The 23,186-nt window shown below is 43.7% G+C and overlaps 1 protein-coding gene across 1 annotated transcript in view; it reads right to left on the bottom strand.

Moving 5' to 3' along the window:
• The window catches only part of LOC125462886 (ETS domain-containing protein Elk-4-like), a 59,331-nt gene extending 47,975 nt beyond the window's left edge, over positions 1-11,356 (bottom strand). The window contains exon 1 of the mRNA XM_048553347.2: positions 10,731-11,356. The gene's annotated coding sequence lies outside the window, so the exon portion shown is untranslated. The remainder of the gene's footprint in view (positions 1-10,730) is intronic.
• Between the last annotated feature and the right edge of the window lie 11,830 nt (positions 11,357-23,186).

Below are 23,186 nucleotides of genomic sequence, written 5' to 3'. Positions count from 1 at the left end.
CCCTGTTGGGCGACTGATAGTGGGGACGTGTGGGGACCATGTGAGCACGCCTCCAGCAATAGGTTTGATTAAAAAAGAGTTGGATTTAAAGGAGGAAAGATGGTGAGGTGGAAAACTTTATACTGGAATGAGCAATAGAGGGAGCTCAGGACACCAGACCTTTTAAGAGAAGGCGGGTGATCGAACGTATTAGACAGGAGATAACGTTTCATGCAGTTCAGCGCTCCCTCAGTGTGGCGCTGCAGTGTCAGCTGAGATTTTGTGTTCAAGTAACTGCAGTGCCAATTTCCAGGGTTTAAGTCATGTGAAATCATGGCCACAAATGGCCAACCAAATAAAATCTGAGATGGGTGAGAGTCCCAAATTGGAGACGTTTCAGGATCTTGAAGGGTTGCAGGGCTGGGAAAGGTCACACAGAAAAGGTGGAGCAAAGCTATTTATATGCATTACATACCATTGCTGAGTAGAATGTGATCAAATATTTTCCAGGAGTTTGAAAAGAAAGATGAGAATTATAAAATTTTCAGGCATTGCCAAACTGGGAGCCAATGTATGACTGTGAGCACTGAAGTGACAAGGCATCAGGGCTTGGTGTGAGTTGGGATAGAGGCAGCAGAATTTTGGATGAGCTCATGTTTCTGCATTGTAAAGCTAGCCAGAGTGAGTATCAATGTAGCCCAGCTTAGAAGTAACTAGAAGTAACAAAGGTACACATGAGGGTTTCAATAGAGTCTTCTGCCAAATGGCGCACACAAGATTGCAACTTACATACACAGAGAAAAGAATGAAGGCAAAGAGTACTAGATTTGACTGAATCCTTCCCTTTCCATCTATGTACAGGAATTGGCACAGAAACACATTTGAAAGCAATCAATGCCAGATGTAGATAGCTTCCCAGATTGCGTGGTGAACTGTGCCTTCCTCAGTCTCAGAGGGCAGCCACCTGGGAATCATAGCAATCTGAAGAAATGAAGTACAGTCATAAATTTCCAAACTCTCCCTGAGATGGCTTGATCTGTTGAGAAGACCGGAGATGATTTGAAATGATATTCCTCTGACAGGATGCAGAAACCCTCATCATTGAGTACAGGCCTGGATTCAATTAAAAGCAATATTTTTCTAACTTTGCTCCACAAAGACATATGGGTCTGGAAAGTCCCAAGTACAGTGCCATTTCCGTATTCAATGCTGTCCAATAGAAATTACTGGCGAGTCATATGCACTAATTTTAGCAGAAACTGCCGCACACAATGCAAGTAAATGTACTTCCCATGTGTGTACTTACTGAATTTCCCTCATGTATATTTACTGAACAAACATCTACCACCAGACAGAATCTAAGGAAGTAAAGCTTTCACAATGAAAATACTCTCACACACTGACAATCATCTAAACTTTTTTAAACTAACAAATGTGCCAAAAGGTCAAAGTTTACATGCATTTTTAAAAATATATTTATTGATCAGAAATACAATTAAATGTATCTTGATCCCCAATTTTCCAAATGCAGCTTTTTGTTTACTTATTCAGGGATGCGGGTGTTGCTGGAAGGGCCAGTATTTATGGTCCATCCATAATTACCCTTGGGAGGGTATTGGTGAGCTGCCTTCTTGAATGGCTGCAGTCCATTCTTTTAACAATGGAATCCCAGGATTTTGACCCAGTGTCACTGAAGACTCAGTGATACATTTCCAAGTCAGGATGTCTACTGCTTGGAGGGGAACTTGCAAGGGGAGTATTATTTATGTTCCATCTTTTTGTTTCAAAACTTTCAATGGTATTAATTTGTTGTCAAACTTTCATGGTAAGACTTAGACCAAGATTTATTTACATCATTAGTCCACTATTGGATTAAGTGGCATAACAGGTAACTTGACCGATAACATTGCAACAAAGCTTCAATCCCCATTGAAGAAAGAAGGGAAAGGAAACAGTCAAAATAAGTTGTCTTTTATTCATCCATGGGATGAGAGCGTTGCTGGCTGAACCTGTATTTACTGCCCATCCTAATTGCGCAGAGGGCAGTTAAGAGTCAACTACATCGCTGCACGTCTGGGGTCACATGCAGGCCAGACCAAGTAAGGATGGCAGCTTGTGTCCCTAAAGGACTTTAATGAACCAGATGAGTTTTTCCGACAGTCGACAACAGATGTATGGTCATCATTGGACTCTCTATTTCAGATCTTCTTTTAATTGAATTCAAATTCCACCATTGCCATTGCAGGATTCCAATCCAGGTCCCCAGAACCTTGCCTGGGTCTCTGGATTAACAGTCCAACAATAATGTGACTAGGCCATCACCTCCCCATTGTTATCCAATGTGTGGCTTATCTGTGAGTCTGAGAATGTAGTCCAGTGTGGGTCAAGCAACAATCGCAACATCATTGCACAAATGGGGTGCATTATGTTTGGGATGTAAGTTGGTTTGTTACCCACGGCTCACAGCACAATGTAAACATGGGCTGTTGGGAAGCCTGCTAGAAAAGTTTGCATTGCAAAGAAGATTAAAACTACCTTCTTTTGAGGTATGGGACGCAGCGGTGTGGTGCAACGTCTGAAAAGAACATTCAAATCCAACCCAGGGTCTCGAGTATATAATTCAACCTAAAACTTCAGTGCAGCTGTCAGGGTTGGCAATTTTTGCACAAGACCTACATCTCTTCTCACTTGAATGTAGAATTAGTCCCAGCACTATTTTGATGAAAATCTAGGGAACAGTCAATCTGCAGGCTAATATTTATCACCCACAGTACTTTTCAAGAAATGGCATTTATCATGTTGTTCTTTACAAGAACCTTCTGTACATGAATTTGTTTTTGGTAATCCTATGTTGAAAACTGGCTACGCTTTAAAAAGATTTTTAATTGGCTGTGGAGTACCGTGCAAGTCCTAATGTTGCAAAAGGTGCAATATAAAATGAAAGATTTTTAGTTTGGTTTTATATCTTATGGTGTCACATTGTGATATCTAGATCAAATCTGGTCCTTCTCCAATTCCTCACATGATCATTCCCGTACTTCAGTCCTGGTGAGGCGTACACAACTAGCTATTACTTGGTGTCCATTCACTTTCCAGCTACAGTAGCAACACATTCTATTCAGCCGCTCTTACACCATTCATTTCAACTATGACTTAATTTGCACATGCAATGTATCATAGTGCTAGAAAGAATAGGGCCAGCATTGATTATCCATTCCAAGACTGAGGAGGTGATGGAGAGCAGCCTTTGTAAACCGCTGCAGCCCATGTGGTGTTAATGGTGCTTTTAGGGAGAGAGTTCCTGGATTTTGACTCAATGACACTTGAAGGAACAGTGGTGTAGTTCCATGTCAAGAGTACCCAGATTGATGTACATTTAAACTCCATTTCCACATCAGGGCTCTGGCTTTCTTCATAACCACCAAAATTCAATAATTTTCAGCTTTGGAATTTTCAATCACCCCCAGTGCAACAGTATCTTTTTGAAGGAGATAGGTCCAGTTGTGTGTTATCCAACATATGTTTCCTGATAGCAACCCGGAATGACCTAACTTTAAGGTTTTGATCTCATGTTCACCCACCAACATTCTCTCAGAGAGAGAGAGAGAGAGAGAGACACACACTCACACACGCACGCACACGCGCGCGCGCACGCACACGCGCACGCACGCACACACACACCATAAAATATTGGAGGCACAATTAGACCATTCCCCCCCACCCCCATTCAATGATGGCTGGTATATTTCTCAACCCCAGTCTCCTGCCTTCTTCCTGTAACTCTTGATCCCCTTACTGATCAAGAATCTATCTATCTTTGTCTTAAAGACACTCAATGACTTGGCTTCCACAGCCTTCTGCAACACTGAATTCCACAGATTCACCACTCTCTGGCTGAAGAAATTCTTCCTCATCTCAGTTCTAAAGGGTCATGCCTTCCCTCTGAGGCTGTGCCATCAAGACTTTAGTCTCTCCTACTAATGGAAACATTTCCTCCACACCCACCCCATCCAAGTCTCTCAGTATTCTGTAAGTTTCGATCAGATTCCCCCTCATGCTTCTAAATGCCCTCCAAGGCCAGAACATCTTTTCTTCGACATGGGATCCAAAACTGCTCACAATATCTGCTCTTGAATTATAGCCATCTTAATATGAATGTTAACATCGGATTTGCCGTTGTAACTGCCAACCAAGCCTGCATGTTAATCTTACGAGAATCCTGAACTTGGACTCTTAAGTCTCTTCATGCTTCAGATTTCCGGAGCCTTTCCCTGCTTGGAAAATAACCTGCGCCTCGAAACTTCTTACCAGAGTGCATAACCTCAAATTTCCCACATTGTATTCCATCTGCAACTTCTTTACCTACCCTCTAAGCCTGCCTAAGTCCTTCTGCAGTCTCCCTGCCTCCTCAACATTACCTGTCCTTCCACTGTGCATTATGATCATGAGTTGAAATTGCTGCTGATTCTCTAACCCAGGGAGTTATGAAGCCTCAAATGTTACTTTCAGTCATGGTCACACAGATAATAAACTGACAAGAGCGAGGTTCTGAGGAATGTACCTCCTACTACCACCTCTTTGCACCTTTAGCACTGGTGATGAACTTCAATCTTTCCAATTCAAGAACAAATTCCCAGCAAACATTGAATAAAAACACAAACTGATATACACATAAAAAGGGTTTTTTTCAGAAAAATTAAAGGTCATTTTTAATTTTAAAAATATTTATTTGACCTATATTAAGTGGGGGCGGCACGGTGGCTCAGAGGTTAGCACTGCAGCCTCACAGCACCAGTGACCCGGGTTCAATTCCGGCTTCGGGTGACTGTCTGTGCAGAGTTTGCACATTCTCCCCATGTCTGTGTGGGTTTCCTCTGGGTGCTCGGATTTCCTCCCACAATCCAAAGATGTGCAGGCTAGGTGGATTGGCTATGCTAAATTGCCTGTAGTACTCAGGGATGTGTGGGTTATAGGGGGATGGGTCTGGGTGGGATGCTTCAAGGGGCGGTGTGGACTTGATGGGCCGAAGGGCTGTTTCCACACTGTAGGGAATCTAATCCAATCCTGCCTAAGGCAAATTAGATCTATTGTCATGGAGTCATAGAGATGTACAGCAATGAAGCAGATGCTTTGGTCCAACTTGTCCATGCTGACCAGAAACCTTGAATTCATCCAGTCCCATTTGCCAGCATGTGGCCCATATCCCTCTAAACTTTTCCTATTCATATACCCATCCAGGAGCCTTTAAAATGCTGTAATTGTACCCACTTGCACCACTTCCTCAGGCAGCTCATTCCATAAATGCACCAGCCTTTGAGTGAAAAAGCTGCCCCGCAGGTATCACGTGTGAACTGCGTGTCCTGGAGCAGGGAGGGGAATGAGCCAATATAGCACTTGGGCTGTGAGCCCGGGGACACCGAGTGGGCCGTGAGCCCGGGGACACCGAGTGAAGAATCCCAAGTGCCGGAGCAGCGCAAGGGAGGTGAATCCCAGGAATGCGCAACTTACCTTGTTGTTGTTGAGTGCCAGTGAGGAGCGGACAGGAGGCTGGTGTGATGTGGGTCAGTTGTTGGACTTGGGCCTGGTGCCACATGCTGAGCTGCTGCTGTTTGATATTCTGACCAGGGTGTAATGTAAATCCTTACTGTTCAATCCTCTTTTGTATAACAACATTGTTTTTGACTCTGTAACATTTGTACCTAGCTACTTGTATCATTAAAAGGCAGCCATTGTAAAAACTTTTCTCTGTACTTCGATACTGGAGTACATGTGACTATAAACGATATTCTATTCTATTCTAAGTCTTTCCCTCTCACCTTAAATCTATGCCCTCTATTTTTGGACCCCCTGCACTGGTGAAAAGACCATGGCCATTCACACTATCCATGCCCCTCATAATTTTAGAAATCTTTATAATATCAACTCTCAGTGAATGGGTCATGTAGGCTGATATAAGAACAAAAACAAGTCATCCTGAAGGTTAATAGTAATGAATGTCCAACCTCTCGTTTACAGACTTGATAGAGTTGATTAATTCTGCACAGCTATCAGAAGTGCAAACCGTAGGTTACAGATTGCTGCTATTACACACAAACTATTCTCTTGGCACAATAGATGACAGAGTTCTGAGTGGTACATTTATGGTGGAATTTATCTCAACTTTCCCACTGCATTGTGCAATTGAGTGAGAGTGGGGAAAAGGACATCTGAAGAATGAAAATAGGATCAAGAAATGATAGGTTAAGATTAAGACACACAATTTAAGCACAAATCAGTCAGGAACTTGTAGCAAGGAATAGATGCTCTGTGAAATGCAAATCACCACAAATTATTGGTTAATTTGCACTGCTGAGCCATCAGCTTCATGTAAATAGCATCTCACTCTACCGCCCCGTGAGTTTCTTGAAGTTTGTTGCATGCGAACATTAATTACCCATCAAATACACCACAGAAATTTAAGTCTAGTAATTAAAAACACAAGTCCCCTTTTAAAAATGTGATAATTGTTAATTACTGCCAGCAAAACTCTCCTGCTCAGAAAGATAAATGATTGTAAATGTGGAGATTGATTCACCCAGGATTTGAATTTTCTGGGGAGTCTTTCAAAATGACCAATTTTAAAAGTAATTTTTCTAGGTTTTCTTTACAATTTCTTTTTTCTCTGTCTCTTAATCTAGTCATTTCTCCACCCCACCATCCCCACATCTTGATTTTACTTTGTGCAACTGATTAGGCAGGAATTCGTCTCAGTCTCAGTCTAAGCTCCTTACTTCTCAATTTTCCATCTAATTGATAAAGGAAATAGACCTCGGTATCATTGGGTCAACAGTCCCATAGCTTCCACCACACCGTTATATCCTCTCACTTCCAACAAATTTGTGGAGAATATATTTTAAAAAGTGAATGTAAGCAGGGTACATTCACTTACTGTGAGACAGCCTGCTCCAATAAAATCAAGGCCCTGATTCTGCATCAGTCCTGGCTATGGGTGGCACTCATGCCTTGAATCAAAAGGTTGTAGGTTCAAACATCACTCCTGAGACCTTGAACACAAAATTCGTGCCAGTGTCTAAGAAGTGCTACATAGACAGAAGCTGTCTCTCTGACGAAACCTTAAGTTGTCTTTTCAGTAACAGATCCCATACACTTTCTGAAGACTTATTCTGACCAATATTTATTCCTTGACTGCCATCACAAACAGATATTTTCTTATTTTTTTAATGGGGCCTTACTGCATGTAAATTGCTTGTCAAATTTCCTACATTACACAATGAAGACTATTTAGGCCATAAGACCATAAGAAATAAGAACAGGAGTAGGCCGTTCTGTGCCTTGAGCCTGCTCCGTCATACAATAGGGTCATGGCTGATCCAACATTCCTCACATCCACTTTCCTGCATTTTCCCTGTTATCCTGGATTCCCCATACTGATCAAAAATCTACGTATCCCACCCTTAAATATGCACAAGGAATACTCAGAAATGCTTTATTGGCTGCAAAATGTTTTGCGTCCTCCTGAGATTGTGAAAAGAGCAATATAAATGCTGCATTTAATTCTGGACTCCAGCAAGGTCTTGGTAAAATGCCTGTTGATCAGTATACTGCTGGCACAGAATAATGAGAATGGGTTACATAAACCTGATGTGTGCCCTGTTGTGATTAGAAACATGAGGGGCAATCTAAAGGAGGCATTTAATAATGTGCAAAGGTGTTGTGAGGCTAGATGCAGATCAGGCAGTTCCTCATGTGGAGAGTGTGGAATAATTTTGTACAGTTTTCAAACTAAATTCAGGAGTCAAATCAGAAAGGGATTCGCTCAAAGGGGAATGGTAATTTGGAACCATTCTTCGCCAAAAGGCTGTTGAGGCTGGAGCTCAGTTGAAACTCTCAAGACTGCAATTGTAAGGAGTGCATGACATAAGAATGTTAAGAAATATAGAGCAAAGTTGGATGAATGGAGTTGAGTTACAGATCAGCTGCATTCTGATTGAAGGATACTTGAATAGCACCCTTGTTTTCTTCATTCTTCCCTGGGTATCATTGGCAAACCTAGCATGTGTTACCCATCCCTAGAACTAATCAGCTTGTGAGGCCAACTGAGGGCAGTTAAGAGTCTGCAACGGTGAGATCAGGTAAGGATGGCAGATTTCCTATCATTTGTGAACTAGATGGGGTGTAATAACAATTGATTCTCATAGTCACCATTACCACAACTAACTTTACATTCCAGATTCAATAACTGAGTTCAACTAGCCACCATGGTGGGATTTAAACCAGTGATGCCAAAACATTTGCTTGGATTAGTAACCAGTGACAATGCCGCCACAAGGTGTGGAGCTGGACGAACACAGCAGGCCAAGCAGCATCTTAGGAGCAGGCAAGCTGACGTTTTGGGCCTCCAGCATCTGCAGTATCTCAGATTCTCCAGCATCTGCAGTTCCTTTTATCTCTGATACAATGCCACCACACTACCTCCTCATTCCTGCTCCTACACATTTCTTGTCCTTTACTCATTTTTCTATATTGTTGGTCTCACGCTTTCATGCTAGGAGAAAACCCACCTGCATACAAATACATTTTTGTTTGTGATAATTAACACCCTTGAATTCCATTCCTCTGATACTTTAACTGGATCTATGAACTATTTACAGTAATGTATCCTCCAAGACAGAGGAATGCCAGGAACACAGGCATTAGACTGACAGCTATGTGTAGGGCTCAATCAGATAATTAATCTTTTCAGAGTGGACTGCCTATTGCATTGACTAGCAGCATTGCCTACGACACCTGCAAACCTACCCATTCTCTAACGATAGCTCCAACTTCAGCGTCGCTGCTGTATAAATAACACAAGTTATTACTGTTAAAAATAATGAGTATGTGGGAGTGATTACTGTGAAGATAATTCAGCCTCCAGCTTTGCGCTCACTGTTTTCTGACAAGATTACTTTGCTTCACAGCCAGGCCATCAGTTCTCCTTGTTATTATTCAGGGACACGTGCTTCCTCCTTGTAGTAGTACCTGGTGCGCCCCCATGTCTTGATTCCATTTCAACCCACTAGGACAACAATGTGGCAACTGAACTGAACATTACCACCAGTGGATTCTGATCCACATGTGTATTTCAACCAAGCGTACAGACTGGGCGACCGTTTTGAGGCACACGTACATCCTGTCTTCAAAAATGATCCCAAGCTTCCAGCTGCCTACCACTTCACCACACCGCTGTGTTCTCTGACTAACATTTCTGTCTCAGGCCTCCTGCAGTGCAACCTGGAAGCACAGCATCTCATTTTCATCGAATCCCTAAGTGCAGAAACAGGCCATTCAGCCCAACAGTCTGCACCACCCCTCCGAAGAGCACCCCACCCATACCCATAACCCTATATTTCCCCATGTCTAATGTGCCCAACCTAAACATCCCCAGGAACTACAGGCAATTTAGCATGGCCAGTCCACCTAGCCTGCACATCTTTGGACTGTGGGAGGAAACCAGAGCACCCAGAGGAAACCCCTACAGACACAGGGAGAATGCGTAAACTCTGCACAGACAGCGGCCCAAGGCTGGAATCAGACCCAGATCCCTGGCGCTGTGAGGCAGCAGTGCGAACCACTGAGCCACCGTGTCGTACCTTTTCTACTTAACAACCTTGCAGCTTTCAGAATTTGTTACCAAGTTCAATAACTTTAGGGCCTGAAAAGCATCATTTACATCCTATGCCCACCTCCACACTCCTGGCCCCGTCCTGACATTCCCTTGTGCCACAGTCACGTGCCCCTCTACAACTGTAGTGCCATGGGCGAGTGCTGCATCGTCTCCCGGAATGAAATGTTAAACCAAGGCTCTACCTTCCTGCTCCTCCAGGTGATACGCTTTTGAAGAAATTTCGGAGTTCTCCCTGGTGCCCTGGCCGTTATTTCCCTCTCAATATCACATAAACAGATTGTCTGGCCACAGTTGCATTGTTATTTGAGGGAGGGTTCAATACTGACTTACAGTTCTCGCATTGAAAGAGAGTTAATTCTGTGAGGTGCTTTGAAACACTTAATTGTGAAAGGCGCTATATAAATGCAAGCAAGCGCTGCCTGGTGTGGAAGAAGCAACACTCCCTCCTTCTCTCCTGCCTTACAGACGTACACACGCTTCCCTGAGGATAAGCGATGTAGCGCCGGAACGTTGGTCCTCCTAATCCCTCGCCCAAGGCCAGCGAGGCAAACATCCACAACTCTTAACCCAAATTCTGACCAGTTTCTTCAAGGAAGCGAATCTCCCTCCGTGACAGCTGCCAACTGGAGAAGCAGATTTGTGGGGTCAGGGGAAAAAAATTTGATAAAAGCGATAAAATAAAGTGCAAGGCAAAATAATCGGGAGGTGCAACTCCAGGCCTAAACAAGGTCCAGTGAGAGTTTACATCACGGGGAGAAACAATCTCTAAATTCAAGTACAGCCCATCTGTTTAGGCAATTATATATAATGCCATTCCTAACCTTCAGCAATATGCTCAGTTTGTTTTTATCTTTTTCGCTTGATTTCTAATAGTCATTTGCCAAACCCTTTTAATTAACTCCCCACTTCACCACATAGACATGCAGTCGACAGCTGGACTCGAAATCGCTACATCCGCTAGCTCGATACATTGTAACCCAATGATTTTTTAAAAAAAATTTGTTACAAATTAACCAAGAACAAAGGAAATGAAACATTGTTGCAAAGACACAGTAAGATACAAACAGATACAAAAGATACTCACCCCCAACTCCAGTGTGCCAGGTCTCTCTGCGCGAATTCCGAGTTCGGCAGTTCCAGGGTGATCATGCTATTAACATTAAAACCGAATCAAAAGAATGCTGTTTTTGATAACGATAGAAATCCTTCTCCGGTCGCTTTACTGGGAGCTGGGAGGCTGAGGGGGAGAGCTGCAGTTCCTAACCGCCTTGTGAAGCGGCAGCTGCTGGCCTCGGCTCTCCCCGCCGATCAGTTTCATGTCTGTCAATTTCCTTCGCCTCCACCTCCTCCCCGTGTTAATATCACGGTGTCTCCTGTCACTTTAGGGGTCAGGGCTTTCTCCAGCGGAAGGTGGGGTGGGGTGGGGCTGGTGGTTGCTGGTGGGTGTTTCTCTGCCAGCCTGTGTGTGTGTGTGTGAGAGAGAGAGAGATCAGGACCTCCTCACGCCAGATTTTCTGTGACGCCCCCACCCCTTACAATCACAACTCCCTTCACGGTCTCCACCTCCTACGCACAACCCCACCCTCAGGAGGGAACTGTTTAACCCCTGACAGCTCTATCTCCCCTCCGTTTATAATCCTCTCCTCGTGTTGCCCCCACCGTGTGGCGATTTCTGTCTGCTTCTCCCCACCTCTACCACTCGCTTCGCTACCACCCCCTTCTTTCTCCAGATCGATTTCCTTTCGGTTCCTTTGGGAGCTGTCAGCTCAGCTGAGGATGTCCGCGGCGTCCTAAAGCGAGACACGTGGATGGTCGCAGTGCAATGGAACTGGTTGGGAATTTAGTAGCTGAGATGTCTACCCCACATATTGCTCCAAACAGAGGCGGTAGACCTAGACTTCTAACTAAAACTGGGGAAATCAGGGCTGACCCAACAAAGGCCTTTGTGAAGACATTTGATTGAAGAGAATTATTTTTAATCGTCACCTTTACGTGTGGCTGCCTGCGCAGTATTTATTGTCCATCTTCAATAAATCTTGAGAAGGTGGTGGAGAGCTGCCTTCTTGAACTACATGATCTGTTTGGTGTGGGATTACTCGCACTGTTGTTGGGGAGGTAGGGAGTGCCAGGATTTTGATTCAACTACACTGAAGGGACGTGATATATTTCCCAGTGAGGATGGTGAGTGGCTTGGAGGGGAACTTGGAGTGGTGGTGCTCCCATGTATCTGCTGACCTTGTCCTTCCAGATGGAAGTGGTAGTGGCTTTGGAAGGAGCTGTATGAGGATCTTTGGTGGTGAATTTCTGCAGCACATCTTGTAGATAGTACTCATTGTTGTTACTGAGCAACAGTGGTGAAGGGAGTGGATGTTGCTGGATGTGGTGCCAATCAAGTGGGTTGCTTTGTTTTGGATGGTATTGAGCTTCTTGAGTGTTGTTCAAGCTGCAACCATCCAGGCAAGTGGGCAGTATTTCATCAGCCTCCTGACTTGTGTCTTATGGACAGACTGTTGGAAGTCAGAAGGTGAGTTACTCACTGCCGGATTTCTTGCCTCTGACCTGCTCTGGTAACCAGAATGTTTATAGAGTAGATCTAGTTTAGCTTCTGGTCATTGGTAACTGCCAGGATGTTTATGGTGAGGAATTCAGTGATGCAAATGCCATTGTCTATCCAAACTCTCTCCTGGAAGGATATTATCGGAAAAGAAGCTGGGAAATTGCTGATGGAGAAAGAGCAGAGGATATATTAATTGTGCCTGATGGGCAAAAAATTGAGAAATGGAATATCATCTGGGAAATGTGAAGTTGTTCATTTTGGAAGATGAACAAAAGAACAGAATATTATTTAAATGGAGAAGAACTGCAGAAAGCTGCAACATAAAGGGACTCAGAAGGACTTATACATGGAATGTAGAAAGCTAGGACACAGGTGCAGCAGGTAATGAGGAAGGCGAATGGAATGTTGGCCCTTATCCCAAGGGGGTTACAGTACAAGAGTAGGGAAATCTTACTGCTACTGTACAAGGTGCTGGTGAGACCATGTCTGGCGTACTGGAGCAGTTTTGGTCCCCTTCTTTAAGGAAATATATCACTTCATTGGACGCAGCTCACAGAAGGTTCACAAAGATGAACCCTGACATGGAGGGCCAAAAGAACTGCGGATGACCGGTCACCAGACCTGAAATATTAACTCCATTTTCTCCTCCACAAATGCTGCCAGACCTGCTGGGCTTTTCCAGCAACTTTGTTTTTGTTGCTGACATGCAGGGATTGTCTTATGAGCAAAGGCTAAACAGATTAGAACTCTACTGGCTGGAGTTTCGAAGAACGAGAGATAATTTAATTGAAATATATAGGATCCTTAAGTGGCTTGACAGGGTAAATGCGGAGAGGATTCTTTCCCCTCCTGGAAGAGCACGGGACCAGGGAGCATAGTGCCTAGAAGGTTGTGAGTCTTTGGAACTCCTTACCAGAGAGAACTGTGGGGACAGAGAAGCAGAGAATGATAGATTCTTGATCAAAGGAGAATATATGTGTAATGGGGTAAGGGCAGGAAAGTGGATGTGAGGAATGTTGGATCAACTGTGATCCTATTGAATGGTGGAGCATACTTGAGGGGGGCTGAATGGCCTACTCCTATTCTTATTTCTTATACCCTTTTGATTTATGGTGACAACATCATGGACAAGGTGGGCTGAATGGCCTGTTACTGTAAACCATCACTCAGAGAGGGCCATCAAACAACCTAAGGAATGTTGACACAGAATGGCACCACAATGTCTGTGGCTATCAGAGTGATCCTTTCCTTCTGCAAGAGCTACGCATTGCAGATCATTTTGTAACAGGGACAGGGCATTGGCTGAAGATGGGGTGGCAGAAGATTTAGAGACTGGAAATCTGCATGAAATCTGTGATCTCGGAATATAGCTCAAGTTTTCTCAGTGCCAGCCATACAGCATGTTTTTACGTCAGAATCAGAAAGTTGTAAATTCAAGTGTCACTACAAGGCACAACATTCAAGACACACTGCGGGAACTCAATAAGGCACACTTAGACAGCCTCTTCCAAACCCATGACCATTTATATCTACAGGGAAATGACAGCAGATACATGGGAAAGCCACCAACTGCAAGTTCCACTCCAACCCACTCACCATCCTTCACTGTCACCTGCTCAAAATCCTGGAATTCCCTCCCTAAGAGCATTTCGGGTTTATTTACAGCATGTGGACTGCAACGGTTCAGGGAGGCAGCTCACCACCACTTACTGAACAGCAACCAGGGATGGGCAATGAATGTTGGCCCAGCCAGTGATGCCCATGTCCCATGTGCGAATGAGAAAAGTTGAGCACAATAATTAAGGTAACAAAGTGTGGAGCTGGGTGAATACAGCAGGCCAAGCAGCATCTTAGGAGCCCAGTTTCAGGCCTAGTTCCTTCATCAGAAAAGGGGTATGGGGAGAGGGTTCTGAAATAAATAGGGAGAGAAGGAGAAGTGGATCAAAGGTGGATAGAGGAGAAGATAGTTGGAGAGGAGATAGACAAGTTTAGGGTGCGAGGATGGAGCCTGTAGAGGTGAGTATAGGTGGGGAGGGAGAGGGTGGATAGGTCAATCAGGGAGGACGGACAGGTCAAAGGGTCGGGATGAGGTTAGGAGTAGGAAATGGAGGTGCAGCTTGAGGTGGAGGAGGGGATAGGTGAGAGGAAGAACAGGTTGGGGAGGCGGGGACGAGCTGGGCTGGTTTTGGGATGCAGTGGGGAGAGGGGAGATTTTGAAGCTTGTGAAATCCATGTTGATATCCGGCCACAAGAATTAAGGTGACGGGATACAGCACTGGAGGGCAGATAGATTTCTGAAGACACTATATTTTGGATAACATGTTAAAGCAAGGTCCTTGTGATAAGCGCTATTCAATAGCCTGGTAAATGTTTATCAGGTAACATCATTAAGATGCATCACATGGTCATAATCACATTGCAGTTTGTGGCAACTTGGCGTGTACAATCTCCACTCCTCCATTATAATATAATAAAATGTGAGGCTGGATGAACACAGCAGGCCCAGCAGCATCTCAGGAGCACAAAAGCTGACGTTTCGGGCCTAGACCCTTCATCAGAGAGGGGGATGGGGAGAGGGAACTGGAATAAATAGGGAGAGAGGGGGAGGCGGACCGAAGATGGAGAGAAAAGAAGATAGGTGGAGAGGAGAGTATAGGTGGGGAGGTAGGGAGGGGATAGGTCAGTCCAGGGAAGACGGACAGGTCAAGGAGGTGGGATGAGGTTAGTAGGTAGGAGATGGAGGTGCGGCTTGGGGTGGGAGGAAGGGATGGGTGAGAGGAAGAACCGGTTAGGGAGGCAGAGACAGGTTGGACTGGTTTTGGGATGCAGTCCACTCCTCCATTTCCTGCATTATAGCAATGTCTACTCTTCAAAATAATCTCATGGCTGGAAAGGGGTTTATATTGATATGAGATGATTAAAAATGCTAGATGAATGTAATTCTTCTTCTCCATCTTTATACCATTGGTTGATGGTCCAAGAGGGTTCATCATCACTTTCTCAGTATAACTGTAGTGTGGACAATAATTGCCACAGACACACACATCCTGGACAAAGGCTTTCAGCCCAAAACATTGACTTTCCTGCTCCTCTGATGCTGTCTGACCTGCTGTGCTTTTCCAGCTTCATATGTATTGACTGTGGATGCAGGAAGGATGTTCCCAATGGTGGGATAGTCCATAAACAGAGGTTATGGGGTAAACCTTTTAGGACTGAGATGAGGAGAAATTTCTTCACTCAGAGTGATGAGCCTATGGAATTCGCCACTACAGAAAATAGTTCAGGCCAAAACATTGAATATTTTCAAGAAGGAGTTATATATAGCTTTTGTTGCTAAAGGGTTAAAAGGAAATGGGAGTAGGGTCGGGTCACTTTATTGAGCTCAATGATCAGTTTGTTTATAATGAATGGCAGAGTCAGTTCGAGGGATCGAATGGTCTATTCCTGCTCTTACCTTCTATGTTTCTATTCTCATTCGGCCCTTACCGATATGTTTATTCCTGAGGGGAAGTATGGAAAGTAAAATCTCATAGGGCAGGTTGTGTCACTCAGAGGACATTATCTCATGGGCTTAACATTGGGATCTGCTGGTTTTAAAAACAGTGACACAGACTGGAAAACTGTCAGCCATTCACTCTCCGTTGAGGTTCTTTCAATGCTATTTTTAGGAGGTGGGTACATTTGGCAATTATTGTCCACCCCGCAGTTACACTGAGAAAGTCATGATGAACCCTCTTGGATCATCGCCTAATGGGACAAAGATGGGGAGGAAGAATTGTATTTATATAGCATTTTTAATCACCTTGGACCATCATAAACTCCTTTCCAACTGTAGAAGTATTTTGAAGAGTAGTCACTGTCGTAATGCATGAAATGCAGCGCTGCAGATTGTGTGCTCCAAGTTCCCACAAACTGCTATCTGACCTGCTGTGCTTTTCCAACTCTATGTTTATTGACTTGAGCTGCTCCTTACTGTCTCCTTCCTGCATCTACCCTGTCCAGTCCTGTTAGAATTTTATAAGTTTCTATGTGATGCTGCCTCATTCTTCTCAACTCCAATGGATAAGATCCTAACTGATTCAGTCTCTCCTGGCATGTCAGTCCTGCCATCCCAGGAATCAATTTGATAAACCTTTGCTGCACTCCCTCTGCAGCAAGAACATCCTTCCTCAGCTAAGGAGACCAAGACCGCACACAATATTCCACGTGTGGCCTGAACAATGCCCTCTTATAATTGCAGCAAGACATCCTTGTTCTTGTACTTGAATCCTCTCACTATGTAGGCCAACATACAGTTTGGTTTCTTTACTGCCTGACACATTTGCATACTTACTATCAACAACTTTCAGCATTGGTTACGTTGCAAATTGTGCTGCCATGAGTTATTGTGAAGCCATGTGATGATATCATGTATGAATGTTGCAAATGTAGCTACAATGGTTGTGTGACTGATTAAACCACCTTTTTTTTACGCTAGCAGTATCTATACTACTAATGATCACATGATAATGGTTTTGTAGGCTATGGTTAGCTCATTGGTGATTGAGTCCTTCTTTATTTGGGAGGAACTGTGGAGGCAGGTGTACCAGCTAGTAGAACTTCCACTGATGTGTGAGTCAGATTGTCCTGTGTAGTTATGTTCTTCTAAACTCATTCACGCCCTCGGTAAAGCACCAGATTTTATGGGCAGGATGTTTGATAACCAACTGGAACCTGCTTCTACATCCTGGAGCTGTCTACAAAATGCATCCAGATAGCACATTCCTCTCTGTAACTCAGGAAGAGTGTCAGTTTAACATTGCAGGGGAACCAGCCAATCACCTGGGGCACCAGATTTTAAGAGGCAGAAGTCAGGAAGAGAATTTTTAAAGATAAAATTTAATTTAAAGGGATTTAAATTTAATATGAAACTTAAGGGGAGGCAATGGCCTAGTGGTGTTATTGCTGGACTGTTAATCCAGAGACCCAGGTAATGGTGTGGGGACCCAGGTTTGAAAATCACCACAGCAGATGGTGGAATCTGAGTTCAATAAATTATCTGGAATTAAGAATGTAATGATGACTGTGAGTCAATTGTTGGGGAAAAACTCATCAGGCTCACTAATGCTCTTTAGGGAAGAAAACTGCCATCCTTACCTGGTCTGGCCTACACATGACTCCAGACCCACAACAAACTTTGAACTGCCCTCTAGGCATTTAGGGATGGGCAATAAAAGCTGCCTAGCCAGTCACATCCTCATCCTGTTGATGAATAAAGGAAAGTTTAATTTTAGACTTCTCAATTTTTTCTGAGTGGGCATCAAAGTCATAGTTGTCAAGGGTACCAAGAACGCTACAGTTGTCCCTGCCCAGGTGTATCACCCACTATCTCTGTCACCCTAACCACTACTGGAGAGGCCAGAGCCTGAAGAAATAGTGGTGCCATGTTTCGGTGAAGCCTCGTAGAGAGGGTGCCCGGGAAAGAAGGGAAGTGATTTTCCTTGTTGGATAGCAACAAGAGGCTATTGTAACTGTCCAATGCAGCCTGGTTTCTGTGGTGATGAATGCTCAAGAGAACCTAGCTTCAGTGCTGAAAGAGAATGATTGTTCTGCTACACTCTGTCAGGGTATGCACACTATCTGCTCTATGTTTCATGCGGATATCAGTTACTGTGGTAAGGTTGGCACAGCTGAGGATATTCACACAGGAGCTTCAGCGCCAGGCATCAGATACTGCACATTGCAAATGTCTGTCACTTTCTTGCAGTTCTCAATGTAGCAATACTGGCGCAAATGTGGTACTGTCTCCCATGCATTGACGATTCACATTCAAAACATAGAAGAGTGATGACACTCAGCAGCTCACACATCAAGAGGTCATTGACTTTCCATCACAACAAGAGGAACATATTGATGTGAGAGCTTTGTGCCAAAACCTGTATGAAACAAGGCCACAACAACAAAACATTATCTTGTAAGTTGAGTCGACCTTTGAGCTCAGTCTTGCCTGCCCTTCCCAGTCAAGTGTACTGGCATCAGCCAATGGGACTGCCTCATGTGGGCAGAATTGTTGGCACAGTCAGGATTCACCCTTTAACACAGTAAGCATTTAACAACAACAAGCCAGACTGAGACTTCTCATGAATTGATCAACATGGGGAGGCTTCAGCTTTAACACTGTAAGCATTTATGCAAAGGAACACTGTAATTATGAGAGAGCCAAGTCACCGAGTACATTTGCACACATTGGAGCTTGCAAGGAGAAGCCTATCTATCAACACCCTCACCCATGCTGGCACCTCTACACTACTGGGTTTATAAACACACCCATTTCACATTCTTGGCAATCAACTTTAAGCCTGAGAACATACTGCCAGGGACTGGAGTATTACTGAATATTCATGATAATAAATGTAAAACCGGCTCCGGGCCAGTTTACCTAGCTGAAAGGTTTTAAGAACGTTGTACCCCACCTCTAAGAAACTGGATTTTGCCTCCAGCTCAATCAAGACCCCGTGCCTCCCTCGCCTCTTTCTTAAAGCTCTGGGTAAGCCCTGCGTTACTCACCGTTAACTTAGTGATGATGGGACTGGTGACAGTCATCGGTGTCTGTGATTGGTTCAGCTTTGTTGCTCTTGCTGTTGCTTCCTTAGATGCTACATCTACTATTGTAGTGATAGGATTAGGGTTAGGGTTAGGGTTAATTGCTAAATGTTCAAACTGATCTCATAAGAGAAATTCACAAGCTCAAGAACACTGAATAATACATGCGTTTAAATCTACAATGCCTGTTGGACTTGGGACAGTACTGTTTTCATGCTGTATGACTCTGTGACACTACCATGTGTAAACATTATATTTTGGCTTCAGAATTAAGATTTCATGTTGAACATTGTGAGAGAAGAGTAGCACAGTGGCTCAGCGGTTAGCACTGCAGCCTCACTGTGCCAGGGACCTGGGTTCAATTCCATCCCTGGGGGACTGCCTGTGTGGAGTTTGCACATTCTCCCCGGGTCTGTGTGGGTTTCCTTCAGGTGCTCTGGTTTCCTCCCACAGTCCAAACATGTGCGGATTAGGTGGATTGGCCATGCTAAATTGCCCATAGTGCTCAGGGATGTGTAAATTAGGGGGATGGTTCTGGATGGGATGCTCTGAGGGTTGGTATGGACTTGTTGGACTGAAGGGCCTGTTTTCACACTGTAGGGATTCTATGGACATGCTTTCTCAGTAATAGACCTATTTGTAGGTCAAGGATGACGAGGAACAGGTAACAAATGTTGGCCTTGCCAGTGACACCCATATCCTTGAAAGAATAAATTTTAAAATGTGTTTTTCTTCCTCCAGTTTCCCGAGGATCCATCTCCACCTGCATTGTCCCATAACAACAGAAGCCTTTTTCATCCAAATTACTCATGTTTGCATTAACCAACTACCCCTTGGCCATTTTATGGAGATTGCACAGCCAGATGGGAGGACAGTTTCTGTGGCTGAATGGTAAATTACTCTGCAGAGGCTGGTATCCCATCATCAAGCCATCCTTTATTTGAGTCCTTGACATTGATCCAGTTCCCTCAGAGCCAGCTCTCACAATGAACAGGAAGTCTCCGGTCTGCTGTGTTCATCTAGCTCTACACTTTGTTATCTAGGAAGTATGACACTCCTGTTCTTGGCTATCAACCGATGCTCCTTGATTGGACCAGATTAACAGCCCAGTAAGAGAACTCATATTCTCTAAGGTCTAACAAAGTGTGGAGCTAGATGAACACAACAGGCCAAGCAGCATCAGAGGAGCAGGAGGGCTGATGTTTCAGGCCTAAGCAGGTCAGTGTGATTTAATGGGAAGTTGATAGTGGGCTTTGAGCCTTTTCATGAAGTAGCATTCTGGACCTATGTATCAGTCAATCCAACAAAGTGACTGAAAATTCATCCTTGCTATATTAACAAAACACATGTCATTCTTAAATACAGGCCCAGATTTATATCTATTGGACCTGCCACTCAACTGTCTGCACAGGCTTACACAAAAGCAAATTAAAATAGTGTTTGCTCGAAGGGTCATTGCCTCACAGTTAAAATTTCTAAAATAAATTTGTTCTATTGTGTTTGTGATTTTTTAAAAAAGTTTTCATAGAAAATGAAGTATGCTCTCAGATTTATTTAATCGAGATAATTAAGACAGAGAAGAACTCAGAACATGATAGCTGATGTTAGGCATGATTCTGCAATTGTTGAACAATGGCAAGTGTGTTGAGAGTTAAACTATCAACCAACTTAGGATAAAAGGAAAATACTGCTGGAGAAACTCAGCAGGTCTGGCAGTATCTGTAGAGAGGACCAGGGCATTGCCAGGACTGAAAGGTTTGAGTAAAAGGAGAGGCTGGATAGGCTGGGACTATTTTCACTGGAGTATAGGAGATTGAGGCGTGATCTTATGGGCATTTATAAAATCATGAAAGTCATAGGTAAAATAGATAGCAAAGGCCTTTTCCCGAGGATTGAGGAGTTCAAACATAGGATCATATTTTTAAGGTGAGAGAAAGATTTTAAAGGGACCTGAGGGGCAATTTTTTCACTCAGAAGATGGTTCTTATGTGGAAACTGCCAGAGGCTGATGAGGGTACAGCTACAGGGGGGTTTCAAGACTAAGGCACACAATCTTAAGGTGACAGTAGAAAAATTTTAAAAAGACATGAGGAAAATTTTATTTATACAGAGGGTGGTGTCCTTGTGGAATGAACTTCCTGAGGAAGTGATGGATGTGGGCATAATCACAATGCTTAAATGACATTTGGATAAGTACAGGAATAGGAAAGGTTTGGAGGGATGTGGGCCAGGAGCAGGCAGGTGGGACTATGGACTAATTGGACTAAAGAGTATTCTTCTATGCTCTTTGTCTCTATGAATCTATGTCCCAAATTGCCTTACAACCAATTAATTCCCTTGTAAGTGCTATTGGTTCTGTAATGTAAGAACTAATCACTGCACATATGCAGAAGCAGGTGATGGCCTTTTGGTACTATCACTGGACTGTTAATCCAGACCCAGGTAATGGTCTGGGGTCTGGGACTCAAATCCTGTCACAACAGATGGTGGAATTTGGATTCTGTGCACTAATGCACCCTGCTCCATCCAATCATAATCTGGAAATAAGAGTCTGATGCCGACTATGAAACCATTGTTGATTACTGGGGGAAAACCCCATCTGGTTCATTAATATCTTTTAGGGAAGGAACCTGCCAACCTTACCTGATCTGGTCTACACGTGACTCCAGACCCACAGCAATGTGGTTGACTGTTAACTGCTGTCTGGGATGGGCAATGAATGATTTTATTGTCACACATACATTGAAAAGTGTTTTGTCATGACAATCCAGTGCCATTTTGAGTCACAAAAAGAATAAAAAGAAATTACTTAAGAGTTCAACTCTGTTCAAATTAAGTCTCAAGTTAGCCCAGCCAGCGACACCCTCGTCTTGTGAACGAATAAAGCAAAAATAACAGTCAATTGGAACATAGCAAGCTCCCACAGACAACAATGTTAATGTTTCTGAGCAAAATATTAGCCAGGAGAATTTTCCAGTTCCCCTTTTGCATTAGGGCAGATGTGGCCTCGGTTTCATGTTTCATTTGACAGAAGGGACTTCCTACAGTGCAGCAGCCTTTTTACTACTGTAACTGTAGAGTTCGCCCGGATTCTGATGCTCATATCGCTGGAATGGGTGTCTAACACACAAGAGTGCTGGAGAAACGTTTCACACACAGCATTAAGAAAATCTGCTGAATGTATTATTAAAGTTAGTGATCAAAGTGATGGACATGTCAATAAAGAAGAATTTGTTAGATAGGAAATCAAAGGAGAGCAGAGTAAAAGATATTTGGAATGGAGGTGGTAATTAGGCACAGAATACAGCTTGTACAGAGGATAAACACTAACATGATTATTTAATCCAAACTGCCTCATTCTGTAATTCACATGTAACTTTCCATCTGAACCTAAGATGGGATTACAGCTTCAAAATCTGCCAGAAGCATCTGTTTGGATTTATATTCTTCACAGCTGCATTGTGGTTTCACTCTGTTTTCTGTTCAGGAACGGTTTTGGCAAGCATTGATGGCTGCAAGCGTTGAAGTATGATGATTAATGCTGCGAGCACACAGTAATTAGTGACTGATGTAAGATAAATGATCAGCCGCAGTTGACTTCTCGGAATAGCAGATCTAGTGCTCAGGCATGTTCACAAGTAGGGAATCCGTTCTTGCATGCTGCCCAGACGTCAACAACATTCAGGATTCGGTGGATGTGTGGAGCTAGCATTACTTGCCATTGTAGAGTTGGGTAATGTCTAATTGCATCAAGGAACTCTCAGCAAAGTCCCTTTATTTTTGACAATATCAGCCTTGATGTGCTCTCCATCATCAACATCATGGGCCAGAAATTGAAATCAACCAGCTTTGTAAATGCTGTGACAGTCTAAGCAGTTTTGTAATGACCCAATTACCCAAAGCCATTTTCAACGCACAAGCTAAGGGTGCGGTAGAATACCCTTCATACGCCTGGATGAGTGCAATTTCTACTGCTTACTGAGCTCAGCACCATCCAAAGCAAAGTAGTGCTCTGCTTAGCCTGTCATTCACTTTAAATATTCACTCCCTCCATCATTGGGATGTCATAGCAATGTGTATAAAATACATTGCAGCATTTCACCACTTCAAACCTCCTTTGACAGCACCTCCCAAACCCAGGACCTCACCAGCCGAGATGAAGTTATAAAGAGGGGCTGGATAGGCTGGGACTGTCTTCCCCAGAACATAAGAAATTGAGGGGCAATGTCTTGGAGATTTATAAAATCATGAAGAACATAGGTAAGGTAAAATAGGGAAGGTCTTTTCCTCAGGATAAGGGAGTCCAAAACTACAGGGCATAGTTTTAGGTGAGAGGGGAAAGATTTTAAAGGGACCTAAGGGGCAACTTTTCCACACAGAGTGTAGTGTGTGTATGAAATG

The sequence above is a fragment of the Stegostoma tigrinum genome, chromosome 21, assembly GCF_030684315.1.
Source record: "Stegostoma tigrinum isolate sSteTig4 chromosome 21, sSteTig4.hap1, whole genome shotgun sequence".
Classification (NCBI taxonomy): Eukaryota; Metazoa; Chordata; class Chondrichthyes; order Orectolobiformes; family Stegostomatidae; genus Stegostoma; species Stegostoma tigrinum.
This window is presented reverse-complemented; position numbering and strand designations above follow the sequence as displayed.